The 14,709-nt window shown below is 52.4% G+C and overlaps 1 long non-coding RNA gene across 2 annotated transcripts in view; it reads right to left on the bottom strand.

Moving 5' to 3' along the window:
• LOC106782381 (uncharacterized) overlaps window positions 1-14,709 on the bottom strand; it is a 61,938-nt gene that overhangs the window by 22,866 nt on the left and 24,363 nt on the right. The window contains exons 1-3 of one of the 2 annotated variants that reach the window (XR_011430814.1): window positions 12,949-13,132; window positions 5,802-5,878; window positions 3,031-3,409 (exon numbers count right to left, since the gene is read on the bottom strand). This is a non-coding gene — a long non-coding RNA (uncharacterized lncRNA). Of the gene's footprint in view, window positions 1-3,030; window positions 3,410-5,801; window positions 5,879-12,948; window positions 13,133-14,709 lie in introns of those variants that run through there. The other variant, XR_011430813.1, reaches the window with a different exon arrangement.

Raw genomic sequence — 14,709 nt, 5'->3', positions numbered from 1 at the left:
TTACACTGCCACTACCTCCCCTGGCCACTGCGACCTCTTTCCTCAAGTACTTCAAATGTCTCCAGATTGCCTCCACCCCAACCCCAGCATCACCATCACCAGCATCCCCACCCACTCCACCCCCACCACCACCACCACCACCATCATCACCATCGCAACCACCCCCAACACCCCACCCTTCTTCACCACCATCACCATCACCACTACCCAGACCACCCCCCCACCACCACCATCACTGCCTCCACCACAACAACACCCATTCCCACCCCACCCCCAGCCTCCTCACTACCACCACCATCACTGCCCTCACCACCATCACTTGCAACATAATCATCACTACCACCATTATCCCCACCACCCTCACCATCCCACCACCATCACCACCAATATCACCATTACCATTACCATCAACAACATCCCCACCCCCACCATGACCATAACCATCACGCCACCCCTACTTCCACCACCTCACTACTATCAACATTATCCCCCCACCACAACTATAACCACCAACATTACCAGTCCCCGTACCCACCACTGCCATCACCATCACCCCTACCACCACCATCACCACCCCACCAACACTACCCACAGCCCCACCATCACCACTACCACCATCACCCCTCTCACTACCACCCTCACCTCCAGTATCACCATTACCACCACCACAACCCCCACCCCCACCCCATCACCCCCACCACCACCATTTCGCTAGCCCCCATATCCAACCCTACCATCATTATTATCACCATGGCTACCACCACCACCATCACCCCTACCACCATCAACACAACCCTCACTCCTATCCTACCCCCACACCCTCACCACCACCACCACCATCTGCACCCCCACCATCACCATCATCAACCACCGTCACCACCCTCACCACCACCACCACCACTGCTCCCATCTACCACTCTCTCCCCACCCACAGCTCTGCAGCTCATTTCCCATAGAGTTACAGAGGTGATGCCCTTGAAAGTACATGTATTACATCACTGCCGTGCTTAAAACTTTTCCAGTGGCTTCCCATCAGTCAAGAACAAAATTCCTCTCTGTTCCTGGCATCTTGGCCCAGTGTGATCTGTCTCTGGAGCCCCCACCAGATTTGTCTCATGCCATTCTCTCCCCACTAACATTGTGCACCAGCCATTGGGGTTGTCCTTCTGCCCCTTGAACTTTCCCAAATCTTATTTCATGGCATTTGCCATAACTGTTCCCTTTGCCTGAAATGATCTTCCCATCCTCATCTTTAAGGCTTGTCTTAAACGTCCACTCTTGGAGAGGCCATCTCTTAACAATCCTACCTAAAGCCATCTTCACTTTCTTATTCTAGTGACCTAATCTTTATGAGTTATTTAATTTCAAATAGGTCAGGCTGGTTCTGGGTTCTATCTCATTCTCCTGTTTGTTTCCCTCATAACACACAAGTGTGCCCCAACCTTCTTTGCCATTCTCTGTGTGTGTGTGTGTGTGTGTGTATGTGTGTGTGTGATCTGTTTTCACCACTCAAGGGCCAAGACCATGACTATTATTTATTGCTGCATCTCTAATGGCTCTAAGCCGACACTCAGTTAACATCTGTTGAATGAATGAATGAGCATGCATGGTGGGGCCATACCAAGGACACGGCAGGCTTTCATTTGTAAGCCTTAATCCTAGAAGATGAGAAATGATGCCAAGTTTTGTCATCTGCTGATGTTTTCTGGTGAATGCCCTGTCAGGGACATGGAAAAATAGGAAAAAAATTCAGAGACTTGTTTTTTCCTGGGTTTTTTTGGTTCATTCATTCATTCACAGAGACTTGTTAATCACAAGAAAAGAGGTCCCTTTCTCCACAGACTCAAAGAAGGAGGCATTGTTCTGCCTTGTGAACTCTGTCTGAGACCATCCGATAAAGAGCTGACACAGCGAGTCTCCCGGGACTGACGCCAGCTGCGTATTAGCGGTCCAGAGTGAGGCCACCTTCATTTCTAGGAGTGACATAAGGCAGGGAGGCAACTGCAGGTCTGTTTGCCCCACTAGAGGCTAGGTACCTTCAGCCACCTGGCATTATGACTGACGTAGGTGTTACTGAACTAATCACAAGCTGGTGACCTTGGCGCCAAGGTTCTCAGCTAACAATATGTTGTTTCGTTGCTTCAGCTGATGAAGCTCAGGGAAGTTATTTTTGCTTCTGTGTGTGCCTCTGGAGTTACAAGGCAAGTAGGGAAAGAGAAACCAGAACATTCTCTCCAAAACATTGTCAAGTTCCCAAAATGATACTTAGCAAAAAGGCTTATCTGTCTTTAAGTATTAAAAATGGTAATAATGACAAACATAGGCTATTTCAGAGCCCCACATTCTGTCTTTCAGAGACAGGAGACCAGATTGCTCTCTCAAAGATTGCCTTGGGGCCAGCCCAGTGATGCAGCCATGAAGTTTGCACATTCTGCTTTGGCAACTCAGGGTTGGCCAGTTCAGATCCTGGGTGCAGACCTATGCACTGCTTATCAAGCCATGCTGTGGTGGACATCCTACACATAAAGTAGAGGAAGACTGACACAGATGTTGGCTCAGGGCTAATCTTCCTCAAAAAAAAAAAAAAAAAAAAGGTTGCCTTGTTTATTCATTCCAAAAACACGTATTCAGCCCCAATCGTGGGTCAAGCACTAAGCTATAGCCCAAAAACAAGAATGAGCAAGACACACCCTGCCCTCCAAGAATTTGCCTGTAAATGGAGAAGGCAGAGAAATAAGCAAACAGTCCCAAAATGGTAGGACAGGGCAGTGACAGGTGTGCCCAGGTCACGTCCAGATGGGAATATTGAGGAGTTGGTGAGGGGGCAGCAAGGGCAGAGCCAGAGGAGAGAGCTCTGGAAATGTCATTTGGGTGGAAGTTAATGATGTCAGGGGGAGGTGGGGGATGGGATTAAGTAGGGCTGTTAAGACCTACCCTCTTGCCTCAAGGATTAGCATGTAACGCTGCTAGATGAAGAACTTTTCCCACAGGAGGCTGGGCAAGGGAAAGGCTGGTGCCAGGAAGGCTCACCTTTTGGAGGTCAGAGTCTTGTGCCCTCTCTTTGTAGAGCACTCAGTGACGATGTGGTTTGATGTGTTATGTCCCATCTTCGCGAAGACCTGGGAAGCTCTTTCCTTCTCCACTATCTGCCCAAACGTCTGCGAGGAGAATCCCAGCTGGGGCTGGGCCAGGCGTTGAGGTGTGAGGATGAAGAAGACGCCATCATCTCCCCAGCTGTGACCACAAAGCAGTCTTTGAAGGCCAAGCTGGCCTTGATGGCAAGTTCAATGGGAACTCTCCAAACATTTGCTGGTTCAGTTTCTTCCCCAACTTTGTCTCTCCTTTCCTCTTAAACTCTAGCCCATGGCACATGTACCAGGAACACACTTCTGGAAGATGGAGAGGGTATCTGGGGAGCACAGACAAAGGACAATAGTACTTAAACTTTTCATCACTATCATGTTTAGCAGATGTCATAAACTCTCGAAAATGATTTTGATTGTGATAACTTTGGAATACAGAGTCAAATTTTTTTTATAACTGCTAATTATGCAAAGCAAACCTCAGACATCATGATATGTCACCCCCTAAATACTTGGCATGGAGACAGGTTAAAATTTGATTCTGGGAGAGCCACCCCTGATGGCCTAGTGGTTACAGTTTGGCATGCTCAGCTTCAGCAGCCCAGGTTTGGCTCCTGGGCACAGAACCACCCCACTCACCTGTCAGTAGCCATGCGATGGCAGAGGCTCACATGGAAGAACTAGAAGGACCTACAACTAGAATATATAACTATGTACTGGGGCTTTGGGGAGGAAAAAGAAGAGAGAGAAAAAGGAAGATTGGCAATAGATGTTAGCTCAGGGTGAATCTTTCCCAACAAAAAAACAACAAACATCGATTCTGGTAGGTTCAGGGCCGTGTCTCCAGAAAAAATAAATAAATAAAAATAATAAGCCTAATAATCTTTGACTCACAAAGAACATACGAAAGGAATGGATTTTTGGTCTACAACTTATAAGTTTAAAAAAAAACCAAGTTTTGATATGGAGAGTGAATTTCATGAATTGGGCAATTCCAAGTAAATTTAGACTATTGTTTATCCTAGGCTCCATATACAGCAGTCGCTGCCGCATTCAAAGTACAAAAAATGGCCACATGATACCTTCCAGCCACTCTCCAAAAACATCATCAAGTGAGTATCTGTTTCAGCTGTCTACTGCTTAGTAGCAAACCAACACAGTCCTTTGTGACTCAAAACAACAACAATTTGTTAGTTCTCACAATTCTGTGGACTGACTGGGCAATTATCCTGTACTCATCTGGGCTCACTCGTGTGGCTCCACTTGGCTGATACTGGGCTGGGTGGTCGATGACAGCCTCACTCACATGTCTGGCTGGCAGTTGATGCTGGCTGTTGGCTGGGGCACCTCGGACCTCCTTGACATGGCCTCTGTCCTCCAGCAGGCTGGACCAAACTTCCAACCACTATGCAGGTCCCAGGGCTCCAAGAGAGTGACAGTGGGAGCTCTCAGGGCTCTTGAGGCTCCAGAACTTGCCCAATGTCACTTCCTCCACATTATTTTGGTCAACGCAGTTCACAGGGCCAGGCAAGATTGAGGGGATGGAAATACAGGCCCTACTCCTTGATGGGAAGAATATCAGCCCCACAGTGCAAACGGGTGGGGCGAAAAATTCACTGATTTCACTGAGATTCACTGGGGGCCCTTATTACAACCATCTGTCTCCCTGTGTCAAGCAGAGCACAAATTAACCTCAGATTGTGCAATGCATGGAATTCTGCTAAAGGTTTCTAGGAAGGCAGATATCCCCGAGAGATGGCCCTGATGCCCAAGGGGACAGGCTGCTCCACCTGGGGGGGATGCCTGGCCCAAAGTCAAAGCTGCACATTTGCCACAGGTCTCATGGGCCTATTAATGTGTTTCCTTCAAACTTGTGAGCAAATGACCAGCGGGAGCGCCTCCCAGTGGCCTTTGCCTGAGGCACTGTCCCACTCAGATGTGCAATTTCAAACCAGCATTCATCCAGGAGATGCTACCCAGCCGACGTGCGTCAGCTACGCATCCAGTGAACCCATCGATGAGAAAGCGCGTTCTCCTGGCCTCACTTTGGGGTGAAGATCAGTTTATTCACTGCTATTCAAAAAGAGAGCAAGGTCACCCGAGGACCCTGCAGACGCTGGCTCACCCAAACTGCTGTTCTTGGTGAACCTCTGCAGGTTCGTTCTCGAGGTGGAGCATTTTCACACTCCATTTCCAGGCTCAGTCCCCCAAGGAAACTGCTCCAGACTCTTGAACAAACTTGCAGAAAAGCCCGAGGTCTGGTCAGCACAAGCATGCCCCTCCTGACAACTTGAGCTCACCTGGGCAGGAAGGTGTAGCGGGGAGAAGCACCGTCTGTCCCCACCTCCGTACCCCGTCCCAACCACCCTGCAAGCTCAGGGACATGGGCCCCACTTCTTAAGCAAGCACTCTAAATTCAACAACATCCTGGCGAGTCACCAAGAGCTGGTGTCTCATTCATCCATGGTTATCTAGCAAGATTTCCACGCCCGCCAGCCACAGGCCCCAAGCAGGTCGAGACAGTTCCTGTGTATCCCCCGACACATCCTAGCCCCAGCACCTCATCTCCTCCCAGGCCATCCCTGCTACCAGGAACAGTCAGGGGTCTGGTTTGCAAGTAACAAAATCTGAAGCCAACTATCAGGCAAAAGGGGAAATTTCGTGGAAGGTTTTCAGAGCCCACAGAATGGACGGGAAGTTTGAGAACCACTGTCTTACGTGCTATTCCAGACTCATCTGACGCAGCCGAGGGTCTCCCGGAAGCCTTCCCAGTTCAACGACATCTGAGCGGAGACCTGAGGATGGACAAGAATGGTCAGTGGTGGGGAGTCAGGAAGGCCCAGCAGAACCCTCCCCTCCCCTCCAGCCTCCCTCAGTTCTGCCCAGCCCGCTCTCTTGCACTAGACTTCAGGAACGAGAGAAAACCAGGCGAGCAGACCTGAAAGTGACCTGGGGGTGGCCTAGTCTGGTCTAGTGAGAAAAGCACGCTCATGGGGTCAGAAGGTGGGAATTTTTGTCCAGGACCCCAGGAATAACACCAAACAGCTCTGGGCCTCCGTCCCTTCCGGATGAGGGAGCAGCTGTTACTGATGACTTTGAAGGCCCGTCCAGCTGACGTTCTGATGGGCAGCAGAGAATCCGGGCACGCCTGCACTCTGACGTCAGCTCTAGAAAATCAGGACCAGGTCTGCAGAGCAGTTACAACAGCTGCTCTTTCCTGAGCATCTGTGAAGCCCAGCTCCCGTTCTAATGAACTTCACTCTGAGGTTCCTAAATTCCAGCAGCCCCCCGACTCCCATGTAACCTGTCCGCCAAATGTCTCTGGGTTTCAAAACTCTCAGGGTACAAATGTACAAATGTACAAAATGTGCCAGGAAAAGGACTCCAATACATGCCTCCTCCCCACACACACACAGAGGACGCCCCTATGTGGGTCCACAAGGCCAGCTGTTAGTGGCAGTGGCACATGACATCTGTCTACCATGTCCCTCTTCCCCTCTGTGGCTATCCCCTGTTGCCTTCTGCTGTTCACGCACCAGCTGCCACTCAGGAAGGAGCCCGACATACCACAATCCACTCCTGACCTCCCTCACTGTGTGGACGCTGGAGCAGGGCCGGGCCCTCGTAGGGTGAGGGAACTCTCTCCGACCCTGTCACTAATGTGGCTACTTGGTCCCCGAAAAAGCTCAGCCTTTACCCACATTCCACATGGAGTTTGCTCTTTTTTATTTATTTATTTATTTTTTTTGGTGAGCAAGATTGTCCCCGAGCTAACATCTGTTCCCTTCTCCCCAAAGCCCCAGTACATAGTTGTACATTCTAGTTGTAGGTCCCTCTGGTTGTGCTATGTGGGACGCTGCCTCAGCATGGCCTAAAGAGCAGTGCCATGTCCACACCCAGGATCCGAATCAGTGAAAGCCCCGGGTCGCCAAAATGGAGCACGTGAACCTAACCACTAGGCCACAGGGCCGGGCCCTGCAGGAGTCTTGAGGAGCCGTCTCCTGCATCTGGCCTTGCTCACACCCAGTCCACAGCACCGCGTTCAGATGTCATGCCCTCTTCCCTAAGGGCCGCCATGCCCAATCAAATCCTTCCCCCTTCCCCTGGTTCAAAACCCAAAGCCCCGGGCAGAACTGGTTACATGATCTGCTGGATCCAGTGCAGGCTGAAAATTTGGGATCCCTTGTTCAAAAATTAAGAATTTCGAGACAGCAACTGAAAAGCAATGAACCAAGTTCAGGGCCCTCCTGAGCCAGGGCTCTGTGCGACTGGTTGGGTCGCACACGGGGAGGCTGACCCTGGTCCCCAGGACATGGATGGGCATCCTCTGGTGGTGAAGAGGGTCTCATGGGCAGTGTCGGGTGCTGGAAGACCCGATGACACACAGATGGGGAAACTGAGGCACTGCATGTCTGCGCACTCACCCATGGCTTCCTCCCATTCACTCCCCTCAAAAGTGCTCAGCGAAGGAATTTAACAGTTGAAGGAAGGAAGGACAGAATCAAGGAGGCAGAAGAATCAGGATCTGTGCTTATGTTTTCCGGACCCTTCCTCACTGTTTCCATTCTCCCACCTACCCAGTGTATTGAGGGAGCGGTTTGCCCCCAGGAAAAGTTGTCATGTTTACTTCATGTGGAGCTCAGAGTGACCCTCCTTTCCTACCCTGCAAGGAGCTCAGGCCCCACCCTCTCAACTGACCCTCTCAAATATTTACCAACCTCCTCCCGGTGCCCAGACCTCTCTGTGCTGCTCGAGATGGGCCTGGCCCCCAGCAAGTCTGGGAACAGAACCAGGCTCCCGGGACCGAGGGCCCTGCTTGGAAATGAGAACCCACGCTCCTTTGAGGAGGACCCTAAGCCGAAACTGCACGTCTGTCCTTCCGCCTTCGCCGGGAAGATGTCTCTGGAAGGCCCGGATTATTCCCCACCAACATTTCTGCTTGTGTCCTGAGCCCAGCGTGAAAACCCGCTCACCTGGCTCGAGCGCAAGCCTCCTGAGGAGGTGCCGGCATCCCCCCCCCCACGCTGGCGCCGACACGAGGGCCCTGCGGTGGGCTTGTCCTGAGGACGGCTTGCATTTGAATCAATTCCACCTCAGTCTTTCTTCTTCTTTTCCTCTGCCCTATTCCTCTAAACAAACAACTATTAGCTAACAACGGGGAGAAGATTAAACCAAAGTAATCTTTCCTGTGTTCTTGTTGTGTCCAGATCTCGCAGGCACCGCGCCCTCTGACCCTGATGGCACTTATTCAGTCAGTGGCCCTGCCCGCAGGATGCTCAATGCCCAGGGTGAGACCTCCTGATGTTGTAAATGGCCCAAGGGCAGCGAGCGCCTGGCTCTGCCCCAGGGCCCACACACAGAGAGCTGCGCAGGGTGGGGCCCCGCACTCAGGGATTCCGGTTTTCATTACGTTTAGGCAAAGCTAACCACACTGACATTCCTGGTCCGCTAATCTCAAACATTCTGATTTCTAAAGTGCGATGAGGAGCTTACACTCCAGAAGACAGAGGGGAAGAAGACAGAAAGGAGAGACTATTCTGTCCTAAACGCCCAGGACTGGCACGCTAACAGGTGCATGGAAACCAAATGCGGCCCTTCAGGTGACTCCCAGGGTGCTGCCCAGGGGCAGCCCCTTAGAGAAATCCCGGGCTGATCAAAGCAGGCTCCTTTCTCTGCCCCACCCCTGCCAGGGTTTGGTTTCTAAATCTTGATTTTCACATAATGTAAGACCTCGTTCATCAGAATCGAAGTGCCCACAATTTTCAGCCATCACATGTCTTTTGGTTATTCATCTTCTAAGATGAAGTCCAACAAGAGAAGCTGATATCTGGATTAACTAGGGACAGTCCACGTGTGGATTTCCCCATAAAATTAGGGAATGGAGCACCAATGAAATAAACCAATGTGGGGTGGATGCTGTGCATCCCCCAGACACCACCCCATTCCCCAGCAGTCCAGGGTCATTTGCCAAACGCTTATTGCTGAGCCCTCCTCCGTGAAGTTCCCTGGGCCAAAGACAGCCACACTGTCCTAGGCCCCTCGTGAGTCCCTTGTCATCTACCTTCCGACATGTGTTTCATTCATTCGCTCATTACCAGAAGAGGTTCCAATGCACAGCAAGCCTGCAAAAGTTGGGTGACAAGGGAAGGGTGAGTGTGCAGGGGAGTGGAACAAACCAGAAGTAATGACCCAGGGTGCAGGCACGCGCTGAATATTCAGTGTTTGCCAGATTATTGACCTATGGATGGAAACACTTGTCAATAACTAAGGATTCACCCTGCCGAAAGCAAAACAGTCCCCCTCCCACGCCCCCTGGACGTGCCAGGCTCCAGAGCCTGCATCCCACACCAGCCCAGCGAGCGTGATCCGAGCACTGTGACTTCACCACGTGCTTACACCAGGGCGTTTCCACTTTGGCACCAGCGACATTTGGGGTTGATTGTTCCCCGTTGTGGGGGCTGACCTGTGCATTGTAGGATGCTTGGCACCATCTCTGACCTCTACCCACCAGCCACCAGTAGCACCTCCCACCAGTGTCTCGTAACACCTGAAGACGTCTCAGACACTGACAAATGTCCTTTAAGGGGCAAAATCAGCCCCCTTGAGAACCAATGGTTTAGAGTGACAGGCTGGAAGAATTAAATATTTCTTTAGGGAAAAAAAATCTGAATTATCTATCCTCTGCTCTGCAGCATCCTTTTTCAATAAGTACCGGCCCTAAAAGGCTCTACCCTCTCACCTCTGTTGGCAAGAGGCAAACAAGATCCCAGACTCGACAGGAATTTGTTCCAAGCATCCTGTTCTCCAAGGTTCCGTTGTATCAAGTTTCCCAAAGACCAAGGTTTACTGTATCAGGATTTTGTCTCCCTTCCCCTGAAACAGCTAGAACCCCCACCTGGGAGCAGCTTTTTTGTTCCTTCATGCATCCCATGTATTTACTGAGCGCCTGTTACTTGCCAGCACTGTTCTCAGGAAGGAGCACAGAGCTGTAAACAAAGCAGGGGCCAGCCCAGCCCTCAAGGCCCTCCCTCTCCCGGAGGGGAAGGGGAAAACGCACAAGACAGGAATGCGCACCTGCGGTGAGCGGTCGTGGAGAATCACAGCACACCAGACACAGTGGGTTTTAGGTAGAAGGGTCAGGGAAGGTCTCCCAGGGGAGGTGAATTTGAGTGGAGCCAGGACAAAGAGGGTACCCCGGGCAAGGCCTCCACCAGAGTGAACAGTGAGCGCAGGGCCCCAAGACAGGACACACGCCGAGCGCTCTGGAAACAGACAGGAGGGCACTGTGGCTGCCGTGGGTACGGGTGCACAAGGGTGGGAGTAGGTGGGAGTAGGAGGAGACGAGGTCGGCGAGGTGAGGGGGGCATATATCACACGTCATGCAGGGACCTTGATGGCTTGGATATTTTGGTTTTTGGTCAGAATGAGAGGGAAGCCATCAAGGAGGAGGGACAACTTACGTTTAAGGAAGCACCCTGGTTGCTATGTTGGGAATAGGGAGGGGCCTGGGCCAAGGCAGAAGTGAGAAGACCACGTAGGACCTGTGTGTTTGTTGGGATCAGCACAAAATCCTCAAATAACAGATTTCAATAACATAGACATTTCTCTCTCTAATGTAAACAAAGTCCACAGATAGGCAGATCAAGGCTGGCCTTGCGACTCCAGATTTCCTTCCAGCTTGCTTCCCTACCATCCTAAATTGCTGCCTCGTGGTCCCAGGTGGTGCTTCTGCTCCAGCCAGTGCAACTGCATTCCAGCCAGCCAGAATGAGGAGAGAGTGAGGACGGATGCAGCCTGAGCCGCTGGACTGACCAGGGACGTAAGTCTAAACAGGATCCGGACTCCTGGGGAGGCCGAGGCTCTAACCCCCATACAGGAAAGGCTCCTGGGCCCCCAGCCAGAGCACCCACGCTGAGAGGACCGGACCAGGGCAAGGGGCCGCATTAATGTGCAGATCCTGAGTCTGCAGGTCTGGGGTGGGCCCCTGGCAGCCAGTCCCTGGGCTGTTCACAGCAGCACGAATGCCCGTCACAGCAGAACAGATTAACAGATTGTGGCATATTTAGTTTTACATTGTGGCTACTACTCCCGTTGTACAGATGAGGGAACGGAGGCTGGGGGTTATGCGCTCTGCCCAACATCTCATGGCTAGAAAGTGGGGCAGTGAGGGTGATGGAGGGAGACCCCCAGCCCCCACATGGGAACCCAGGCTGCCGGGGTCCTTGATGGGCTAGGAGCAGCTGCTTCCTCAGTTGGTATGTGAGAAAAGCAGCTCTACCGGGGGCTCCTTCTGCCCTGGCAACCACATCATCAAGTTAACTTGCAGGAAAAGGTCCTCTGCAAAGTCACTGGCTGTGAGATCTCGAAGACCAGCAGGGGGCAGAGGGAGCCGAGATGGAGATGCGGCGCTGCTCCAGCAGCACTCAGCTGCCGTGGGCACGTGGCTGCCTCCACCCCAGGCACAGCATCTGAGAGGACATCGGTCAAGGTGCCTGGGATGTGGCCCAGCCAGAGAGTCAGCACGAACATCACAGTTCCTATGCTTCTCCTCTGTTTTGTTTTGTTCTTTTAAACTTAACTCTCAACGATCAGAGTTTCACTTGAAAACTGGAGCTATTCATTCAAGAGCCCTTCCTCGAGGGCCAACAGGCTGTGCTATCTACAAGCTCAGCCCAGGCCAGGACAGTAGGAGGGTGCTGCCCTTTAGGAACACCAGCCTCCTGTGGGATCTGAACTGAGAGCACGCTGCCTGCGGCTGTGACGGGTGTGTGATAACGCCTTGCTGCTGTTATGGTACATGAGACGTTCTAACACCTCCCTTCGCTGTGACATAGGATGCGTGACAATCCCTCACTGCTGTCTGGATACCAGCCCCTTGCCCAACTTCCCGCACACCCACTGTGTGCTCACAGTCACAATCTCTGATTGTGTGTTGTTGCCAACACGTAAGCAAGTGTCCCTGAGAGGGAAGAAGGGAGAGAGGGAGGGCCATCTCTTTTAATTGATCAATTATATTTAAATTAAGTTTTATAGGTGCACATGATTTTAAAAATCATATAGATCATATAAAAGTAGAGAATGATATCAAAAGGGAAGTAAAATTCTCCCTCTACCTCCCGCGCCACTCGGCCACCACCAGCTCCAGGGTGGGAACGAGGGTGCTAGGAGGGTCTGGCCCCATACAGCGTGCGTGGGCCAGCAGCAGCAGCAGAGTGACAGCAGGTCTGTTGTCACGGCGCAAGTGTTCTGAGCCGCTTCGGCTGCTGACTTCCCACCCATAGCTCCGTCTCCCAGGGTCTGTCAGACGGAGTGGACCCTGCCATGGAAGTTCAGGATTTTAGCTCGCGCCTGAAAAGCTGGTTGGTTGTTGGGTTTAGCTAGAGAAAGTGGCATGCTCAAGGTGACAACCCGTCATCCTGTTTGCCTGGGAATGAGGGTTTCCTGGGACGTGGCACTTTCAGCTCTAAGACGAGGACAGCCCTAAGCAAACTGCAGCGAGTGGTCACCCTGGCTCCAGGCCACACAGTGTGGATGAGAATTGGCATCCTGAGGCAGGGCCTCATCCTCCAGCCTTAGGGACAGACGGGGAAGAGCCTGCGGGCCCGCACTGCATGGACACTTGGAGGAGGAGCCTCCTGCCTCAGTGGGCAGAGTTGATGCAGGGCCTGAGAGGCGGGTTCAACCCACATTCCCAAGGACAGTCACACAGCAAAACCACCAGGATGTGCCCAGCACATGGGCAATAACCAAGTACACCCCAGCCTGGCCTTTCCCAGATCTCGGCCAAATGGACCTGCATCACCTGACCGTGTTCCCACTCCCACCCGTGGAAACGGGGGCCCACCCAGGATTTGTGCGAGCGTACCTCTTGGGGGAGGACTCCAGGCCGGACAAAGCTCCCTGACTCTCCAGCAGACGCTGGACGGCTGAGTTCCCTGGCGCCTTCAGTCTTACTACATCAGCAAGAACTGCTTCTAGACAGAGAGGACACACAGAGGCTGGACACCTGGCCAGGCGCCGCGGAAATCGCCACTGAGCCTGCACGTCACAGCCAGAGCCAAGTGACCTGACCGTGACATTTGAAGCTGGGAACCCTGCGCTTGCCCCAGAGCCCAGAGAAGAGCTTGGTAACAGCTGAAGGCCGAGCAAAACTGCCCTGACTAATACCAGCTTGGCACAAGGTGGACGTAAGGGAAGCCATACAGTAGAAAAGACACCGTGCTCACTTTGAATGACCTCTGAATAACCAAGCCAGCTAGATGTGGCCCCTCCGTGAGCTCTACCTGCTCTGCAGATTTTAAGGTACCTTCCAGCTGTGTAAGTAGAAAAGTTTGTTCTTTTGAGTTCCTTGGGAATATGATGACCCTAGGCAGAGTCTATGCTGATAGCCATCATCAATGACAACAGAAATACCAGGGTATAGGGCGTTGCTCCCGTCTCTGAAGCTTATCCAATCAAACAAAAGACTATAAGGAACTAAGACCAGATGTCTGCCCCACCCAGAGACCAGATGTCTGCCCCAACTGAGACCAGAGGTCTGCCCCACCCAGAGACCAGGCCCCTATGTAACTGGCCCGTAGTCTTTGCTCTGTAAGATGGTTCTTTTGGACATTAGCCGGCCATCCTCTCCCTTACTAGCAGGCTGTAATAAATCCCTTCCTCTCCTACCACCTTGCCTCTTGACATTGGCATGTCTTGTGGCAGACAGATGACCCCCCTTGGGCAGTAACATGACCAGATTGCAAAAGTGTCATCTCGATGTGGACCTACCCATGTCACATGAAGGGGTGGGACTTGGGGGCTGGATTGAGTTCCCCGGGCAGGACAGCCTGGACAACACCGAGCCAGCCCTTCCTAGAGCCCATGTTGTCCTTACTCTGAGTCTCTGATCAGGACACTGATTTCCCAGTTGGGTCCCCCACCACATTCCACCCCTACCTAGAGGGGCTATGAGGCCAGACCCTGGAATGGAGGAACACGGTGTGAACACCATCCTTCCCAGCTTGGCGCCCTGGCAGCCAGGAGACACCCTCTAAACCTCAGCAAGATGGGCGCCAACAGTGAAGACACCTCTGTGAGGAGACTCAGGGAACCCATCACATGGTGAGCACAGTTCCTGACAGACATACTCAATAAATGATAACTAGGAGGTATAATTAGATGCTACTGAGTAGACGGAAAACAAGTTCTGGCAGAGTCTCTGAGAATGGGCTGGCCACATCAGGGTGCGTCAGCTGCCTGGGTCAAAGCTCGTGTGCGGGCGCTCAGATCTGGAGACCCCTCGTGGTGTCCATCTCAGATTCGACTAGGGGAAGCAGGCTGCTTGAGCCCAACTTGAGAGCCACGGCAGACACAGAGCTGCTTGCTCCTCACAAGGCCAGCTGAGGCCTCACGGGGACATGTCCTGCTGCCCTGCTCCCTGCCCTTCTCCACGCAGACTCTCTGATGAACTTCCTGCACACCAGTCTCACCTCAGGACTCCCTCCTCAAGGAAGCAACCACCCAGAGGGACGCATCAGAACTGCGCTGAGCACCTTGAGACATTCCCTCCTCCCTTCCTGCAATGTCACCACGGGGGAGATGCTCCTCCCATCGCAGACGAGGCACAGAGGGGCTGCGAAGCTAC

The sequence above is a fragment of the Equus caballus genome, chromosome 22 (assembly GCF_041296265.1).
Source record: "Equus caballus isolate H_3958 breed thoroughbred chromosome 22, TB-T2T, whole genome shotgun sequence".
NCBI classification, from domain to species: domain Eukaryota; kingdom Metazoa; phylum Chordata; class Mammalia; order Perissodactyla; family Equidae; genus Equus; species Equus caballus.
This window is presented reverse-complemented; position numbering and strand designations above follow the sequence as displayed.